At 31.9% G+C, this 8,202-nt stretch overlaps 1 long non-coding RNA gene across 1 annotated transcript; it reads right to left on the bottom strand.

The window, feature by feature from the left end:
* Positions 1 to 239: 239 nt before the first annotated feature.
* Positions 240 to 4,220, bottom strand: LOC127730615 (uncharacterized). Its single transcript, XR_007995199.1, has 3 exons — positions 4,145 to 4,220; positions 2,319 to 2,424; positions 240 to 313 (listed from the first exon to the last, which is right to left on the bottom strand). It is a non-coding gene; the product is annotated as an uncharacterized LOC127730615 (long non-coding RNA).
* Positions 4,221 to 8,202: the final 3,982 nt, after the last annotated feature.

The raw sequence follows: 8,202 nt of genomic DNA, 5'->3' as shown, positions 1-8,202 counted from the left end.
TACATATTCTATAAAAAGAGGGAGCGGACATTCTCACAATCGCATGAAACAAGTGCATGTGGTTAAATCTGTTAAAAAAGTGCTTACTTGTATGGTGAAAACGCTAGGTATTTTACTTTTGACACTTTAACTTTTACCAATCCAATGTTTAGAGAGGCTTGGTGGTTGAAGTAAAAACAAACAAAACCTAAATACTTGTACAGTATATTTCATTTTTTCTTTAATTTTCTCAATTTTTTCTAGTTATACTAATGTAAAGGCACAAATTTTGTTGCTATTCTGTCACTCTTGGTTGCCACCGTAAATCTGCCATCTGAAATTGACAGAATTTTCATTAATTTTAGATATTTCAAAATAGCTATAAAGCTTTATTTTTTTTTAAAGATTTATGTATGTGTATGTCACTCGTGTACCTTTCATACGTAATTGCAAAAAAAAAAAAGGAGAACTTAAGATACCAGGGTGATAATCTTTAAATCAAAATTCGAAAAATATATAGATTACACCATGGCAAAACAAATACGACATAAAGGCAAACAACAGCAAACTAGTAGACTGAGTAATACCAATCCAACCAATTATGTTGATCTCTGGTGCTGTGGCAGATCCTGCTCCACTAGTTACATACACCGTGTTACCTTTTTGAGTCACATCATTTAAATATATATTACATAATAGATAGATACATGTCTCTTTTGCACCTCTTAAACATCACCAATTCATAAACCATTGGGACAGAAATACTATAACCCTAAATTTACCAAAACTTAAATTTAGAAATGAAGACGTGTTTTCAGGACATAGATTGGACGAAATTAGAACCGGTAGAAACAAAACTTTGTTCAAGAATGGTAAGCAGATCGTACTATACCTGTAAGACAAGACATGTTGCTCATAGCTAGTAAAAAATGTTCATAAGTTGCATTCGATGGTGCCAAAATCGAATAAAAGTTAACCGGACATAGGGTGCTACAATTTGAATATATCCCTGGTAATTTGTGACACAGATTTACCATAACAGTCAAGATGATGTCTGCAAATCTTTCCAAATGATTACTTCAACTTTATCGATAGGAACCATCGGTCAATACCTTTTTTTTATTATTTAGCAACCTTGTATCGAGGAAAATCACGAGAGGAAACATAAGCTGACCGTAAGCAAATTTTGAAAAGAAATAAGCAATCGAAGTTCCAAAAAATATTATCTAGTTGGACCAACAGCAAGGTGAAAGCATACAAGGCTGTTATGAATACAATGTATATAGAAATAAGAGGATGTGGTATGAGTGCCAATGAGACAACTCTCCATCCAAGTCACAATGTGTAAAAAGTAAACCATTATTGGTCAAAGTACGGCCTTCAATACGGAGCCTTGGCTCACACCGAACAGCAAGCTATAAAGGGCCCCAAAATGACTAGTGTAAAACAACTCAAAAAGGAAAACCAACGGTCTAATCTATATAAAAAACGAGAAACACTTATGAACCACATCAACAGACCACAACCACTGAACAGGCTCCTGACTTAGGGCATGTGCATACAAATGCAGCGGGTTTAAACGTATTTACAGGCGCCAACCTTCACCCTTACCTGAAACAGTAGTGTTAAAAGAAGCACTATAAAATAGCAATTGAAATGGCTTAACTCGATCAAAAAGACATAGACAAAAACAAGTAAACATACACTGAACGAATAAATTTGATCTATGACACAATATAAATACAATATTTATAAAAAAAGATTTAAAACAATGTCAAAAAGACAACTCTAACCTTGGACAAAATGGCGTTAAATAAAATAACGTACACAGAAAAAAATTAAATATAATAATTTTGTTGTTAGGAGTACGGAAATATTTTTTATATTTTACAAATTAAATAAATTTGTTGTTCACAGTACGAGTACAGAAGTGAAAATTTATCGCAATACTTAATACTTATCAAAGGTGGTTCATATTAAAAGTAGTGAGACGAGATATAACACAAAATAAGTAAACATTGAATAACAAAAATGCATTACAAATTGCGTCAACAGGTCGAATTATATGTTTATTTGTCACCAGTTTAATTTGAATTTGCATCAATTGAGAAGCGTAGTACATTTGTACTATAAGTAGTCTCTGATTTACAATTACATGCTTGTAGTAAACTAAGCACCTATCTGTATAATGTTCCCCTAGAAAATGAAAACCGAGTGTTGCAGATTTTTCTCATTTTATTTTAGACATATCTCATTCATCTAAAATATGTGCATGTAAATGTTCCCAAATCGTTCAAGCGTCGTTTTTTTTCAATACAGTAAATACAAAATTAATGTACCTATTTCAGTTAAACTTTGCATCTCTACTACATTACCATTGACCTCGGATTGTTCCTCTGCCAACTTTTGCCTTTTAGATGGTGGTACGTATTTCCCTGAATATACCTGCAAACAAGAGATAATTTATTTCATGATACATTTTAACAGCACAAAGACTTGTAACTGTCAAACGGTAGATCCATAGAGTAATGTTATGATTTAGCCAGGTATTTCATTTCCAAGCAATCATATCATTTTGAAAAAATAATAAATTTAGGAACTTTTATGCAAAATTCCCAGAATTTTAATTGTTATTGATCAGGATAATAAAGCAGCAATTGTGTCTCTCCAAATCATTCTGCCTTTTTATTGAGCGCCATCCCTTGCTGTTAGTCTTCTCAAAGCAATATTTGGCATTTGTTTTTACCGGAACTTTACAGGTTTAAATGTTATATACTAATGGTTTCATTGAAATATATCTACAATGTTTACTCTTTTTGACGCTGTTCTAGATTATTCAATTCTTCTGGAACCGACGATTCCTCTGCAATACCATTATATGGTATTAGAAAATTTAATGGGCATTCTGATACCTAAAAACTAATTTTGCATAAGTGCCATGAATATGTCTGCAAATCTATGTAATGGAAATGGTAACAAATGAAATCAAGACAGTGAACAGTTTCGTTTAAATGTAAAAATATTAAAAGTGCATTGTTCACAAGTAAGCAACAGGTCTTGACAATATCAGTGCAACGTTTTTTTTTAAATGTCGTCACATCTTATTTCAGTTCCATTATGTCACATTTTAAATTTAAGAATGAGAAAATCAGCTCCCGTCGTTATTCAAAATGGCTGACGCCAGATTTAAATAAATGATTAAAAAAATTATTTGTTCGTTACGGACCTATTGCAATTTTATCATTAATATATCCTTGTGAGACACGTAAATACTTGTTTGATGAATTTTCTAAAAATATAATCTGCTGTATGTATGTCATGCAATCGTGCTGCATTCGTACAAACCATTCCTGTTATACTGCTATGACATCTTTGTTAGAAAAATGATTAAAACCCATTGTTTAAGGCGATTTAGAGGGGCGGTATTTATGGCTCTGTTAATTTGATTTTCTAAGTTATGAACTGCCCTTCAAAAATTACAAAAAAAAACAAATGTTTTTATACTTATCTTTATTGGTTTACTTCGTATTTGACCGATAGACATCAGGTCGGTTCAATTTTAAATACTTTTTCAGATGTATCAAAATTACGTACCTCAAGGCTCAGTTTTAGGTCCTAGGTTATTCTTAATATTTATTAATTATTTTCCTTTACATAATCAATATTATAACACTGATCTTTCTGCTGAAAGAACGATTTCTGTGATTGAAGAAAAAAAAACAAAAGTTATACAAGTCAGACACTCGAAACTCTATTGGAAAATATAAGTCATTTGTGCGATGAAAACAAAATGTTAGTGGATGTGTCAACTACAAAGACATTGTGTATAGGTTCAAAACAGAAACTGTCTGCCATGTGCAATGAAACATTATAGATATATTCATTAATGACCAACATATTAAGGAGTTACTCTGAAAAGGTTCCTGGTATTTTTGTTGACGCAACTATATCTTGGTCGGCTCATATCAATTATGTTATCAAATAAGTTAATTCGTAGTTAACGTTACTGGAGAGAATAAAGAAATACTCGAATTATAATGCAATTTTATTTGATAATGTTCTTCCACATTCCACATTTGGATTACTATAATAAATTGTTCGATATGAAGAAACTGTAACAAAGAGAGTGGCACTCTTCCTCCACAAGATATATGATTAAACATACCCAATCTGCGGACGTGGCAGCATATTTGTATATCCATTTCATCAAAATAGACGCACCTCTTTGGTATAGGTTTTCGGGAAGGGAGAAGCCCGGGATAACATATTTCTATACTCAATTAAACCTGCAGGGTCCACCCTGTTGAGCTCCCATTCTTATTCGCAAAACCGATTATAAAAGTAAACAGCGACGCCTCTATTAGTATTTTGTGGTTGGGCCTTTGTCCTAATTAGCAATCATGCTGACACGATAAAATAGTGAACAATACCATTTACGAGTATTGTAATTTATTATATAGTTGAAATAATATAATTTGTAATCGTTTCGAAAATACATGACATAAATTATTATAAATAAATAAATAGATAATCTTTATTTCAAGAGGATAGTCCAAGTAGTTAAAACTAATCTTCCTGACAGTCCTCAAAATAATAATAACATATTCATAAAGTACATACAATATTATAATGATATGTACACAATATACAATTTTATATAGATATTAATGAAAAAGCATATTAATTTGCCCTCTTCATGAAAAATTGTAACATTTTGTTTTAAAAGATTCAAGTGTATTACTCATCTTTATTTCAGTTGGTAAACTGTTCCATATTTGAGAACCAGAATAAATAAAAGTTTTCTTCAGAACATTTTGTTTTTGCTTCGAAAGTTTTAATAGTTTTTTTATCAGCTGAACGTAAATTATAATTTTGATTATCAGTAAAATGAAAATTTTCTCGTAAAAAGTTAGGAACCATATCCTTTAATGATTTAAATTCAATTATTGTCTTTAGATATTGTTTTTCCACATTCAACCAATTTAAACTATTAAACAATAAAGTGGAGGATGTCATTATGTCAGCTTCTACTATAACCCTAGCAGATTTCTTTAATAACTTATTAAGTTTATTTATTCCACTTTCATTACAATTACCCCATATATTGCAACAATAATCAAACAATGGCAGAATATAAGCATTAAAATAAATAATACGTATATGCATAGGTAAACACTTTCGTATCTTTTGTAATAAGTTGATTCTATTTGATATTGTACATGACATTTTATCTATTTGCTTATTCCAATTTAGGTTTTGTCGATATATAAACCCAGAATATTTTCACAATCTACACTCTCTAATCGTTCATCTGAAATATTGATATCTAAACTGTTCCCAGTTGAATAAAGCCTCTGTTTTGGACCAATTATTATTGATTTACATTTTTTGGCATTTAGTTTCATACAATATTCCGAACACCAGTTTTCAATTATATAAATATCATTTAGAAGGTTAGCATTTAATTCATGTACATTATTACATTTACGATGTAAAGTAGAATCATCTGCATATACATCTATTAATGAATTTTTCATGATCAGTGGTAAATCATTGATGTATGAAATAGATAACAGAGGACCAAGGATAGAGCCTTGTGGTACACCAGTTTTTATGTATTTAGCATCAGACATGACGTTATTGACCTTAACTTGTTGAATTCGTCTAGTGTACAGTTTGAAACATTATAAAAGTTTTTTCAATAAAATTATATGATTAACTAGAACAAAAGCTTTCTTTAAATCTAATAATATAACTCCGTTTATCTCCCCATTTCTCTATATTTGTTAACCATTCATCTACTAATTTTGTAAGTGCAGTAGTACACGAATGGGTTTGCTGCACAAGGACAAGAAGATCAAAATCAAACCATGTCTGTCAATAATTCTGTCCAAGTATTTTTTTTAATTTATTTAAGAAAAGACGTCTTAAACGGCATGCAGATAAATGTTTTATTTTGAGTATTATAGATACAATGGATAAGCCTTGATTGTTGAAAAAGAAAGCATGAGCCCTTAGGGCGAATGGTTTGTTTTTCATGAATCAACGCTTATCCATTGTGTCTCTTACTTAAAACTATTTTTCTGATGTCTCTTCAAAATTAAAGCCTTTCCTAATTAGAAGGTATTGTAAGTGGGTTTAAAAAACATGTTATCATGTTCAACTTTGCATTAATAAATCAAAGTTCACAGTTAATTGGTTAGAGAAATACAAATATAACATAACACGTCTGTCTTTCAATTATTATGCATCTGAACATTATCCGTCATTTACAAAATAAGACATATTCGAACTTATTTCTAAGTATATGTAATAAGTATGTTACCGAAATTTCTTGGACGAAACCTAATTCTAGGCACATCACGATTTACTCGCATAGGGATTTGCAAATAAACATTTGTAAAAATATTTAGTAAAACAGATGAAATCATACTATATTTATAAAACAAAAATAGACAAATTGAATGTAATCATTTTCTTTTCATAAAACGTGAAATATCCAATAATTATCCAAAAATAAATGGGATAACCCGCTATTATTACAAAAATATCCACAACAACATGCAAAATAAGAAATACGGAAAAACTAAAGAATATGGACAACAAAGAGAAAACAGGGATGCAAACCTAAACCGACAAGTCTACTTCAAAAAAAGAAAGGCGAAGGACATTCAAACTCATATGTCGAAAATAAACTGACAACGCCATGGCTAAAAACGAAAAAGACAAACAGACACACAACAGTACACAAAATACAACATAAAAAAAAACAAAGACTGAGCAACACGAACCCCACCAAAACCTGGTGTGATCTCAGATACTCCGGAAGGGTAAGCAGATCCGGCTCCACATGTGGCACCCGTCATCTTGCTCATGTTAGTAAAAACCCAGTGATAAGTCTAATTTGGTAGGTCACATTAGGGGAAAAGGGGACGGTATTATAGTTACGACAATTGGAACACATCCGTTGTCATCTGTGAAACGGATATTCCGTTAACCAACTCGTGATGGCGACCGTAAAATTTACGATTTCAACTTCACCACTTGGAACTCTTGGTTTAATAGCTTCCTTGTGAGCAGCAATCCTCTATCAAGGAAATCATGATAGGAAATACAAGCCCTGGAATATCGTATCAACTGGGAGATATATATTCCGTATGCAGGCGCTGCTGGAATGTTGCTACATTGAAATGGAAAGTTCACAATTTGGAAGCTGAAATCATGTTGTTTTCAACCGACCATCATTGTCAATTTCTAGGTGTTAGTCAAGATATGATGTAGATTTAACTGTATCTGTTGTATCCTTTATCTCAAGTTCGATGGGATAGATGCATTCAACATAGTCACCAAATTCTGAAATATTTAGTGAGAGAACCTCATTTATATAGCGGAAAGTGAAATTGAAGGATAATGCTAACTTCTTTTCTTTCTTCATAAGAAGTTCCTGTATGAAATAAGCCTCATATGAATAAAGGAACAAGTCGGCAAGAAGAGGAGCACAGTTGGTTCCCATCCGAATGCCGATTGTTTGTTGAAAAACACGTCCTCCAAACGTAAAAAAATATATTGTCAAGCAAGAAATCAAGCATCTTGATAATGTCAGTTTCAGAGAATTTTTTGTCTGAATCAGAGTGATTTTTTTACAAAGTACGATTTATATGATTTATTCCTCCCTAAGACAAGATACTTTTATCTACGTAGGCCATTCTTTTCTCGCTGCGTTGAAGACCCATTGGTGGCCTTCGGCCTTTATCTGCTCTTTGGTCGGGTTGTTGTCTCTTTGACATATTCCCCATTTCCATTCTCAATTTTATTTTTCATGAAACAAAGCAGGACCAACTCTTTCAATTTGTCTTTTAGATTGGAATGGGGAATACTTGTGTAAAGTGTAGAAAAGTCAAATGTTTTAATACTATTACAAGATGAGAGAGTCTTAGATTGAATGTACTCTAAAAGATATTTGGAAATTTTTAGTATCCACATCTGATTCACGCCACCTCTAGAATAGATAGTTTCGCCATAACTTTGAAGCCCGGCTTTGATTGCTGACAAAATTGATGTTAATTCAGAAAGAGGTTTCGTGGAGCACTTGAAAGACCCAGCAATAAAGCGGTGTTTGTAAGGACACTTATGTAGTTTAGGTATCCAATACATTGAAGGAAGATCCAGTTCTTCATCTTTGGTTGAAATTCCAAAGGAACATAGAACAGACCTGTGATTATC

The sequence above is a fragment of the Mytilus californianus genome, unplaced genomic scaffold (assembly GCF_021869535.1).
Source record: "Mytilus californianus isolate M0D057914Y unplaced genomic scaffold, xbMytCali1.0.p SCAF_1, whole genome shotgun sequence".
Classification (NCBI taxonomy): domain Eukaryota; kingdom Metazoa; phylum Mollusca; class Bivalvia; order Mytilida; family Mytilidae; genus Mytilus; species Mytilus californianus.
Note: the sequence above shows the minus strand (reverse complement) of the source record. Positions and strands in the feature narration are given on the sequence as shown.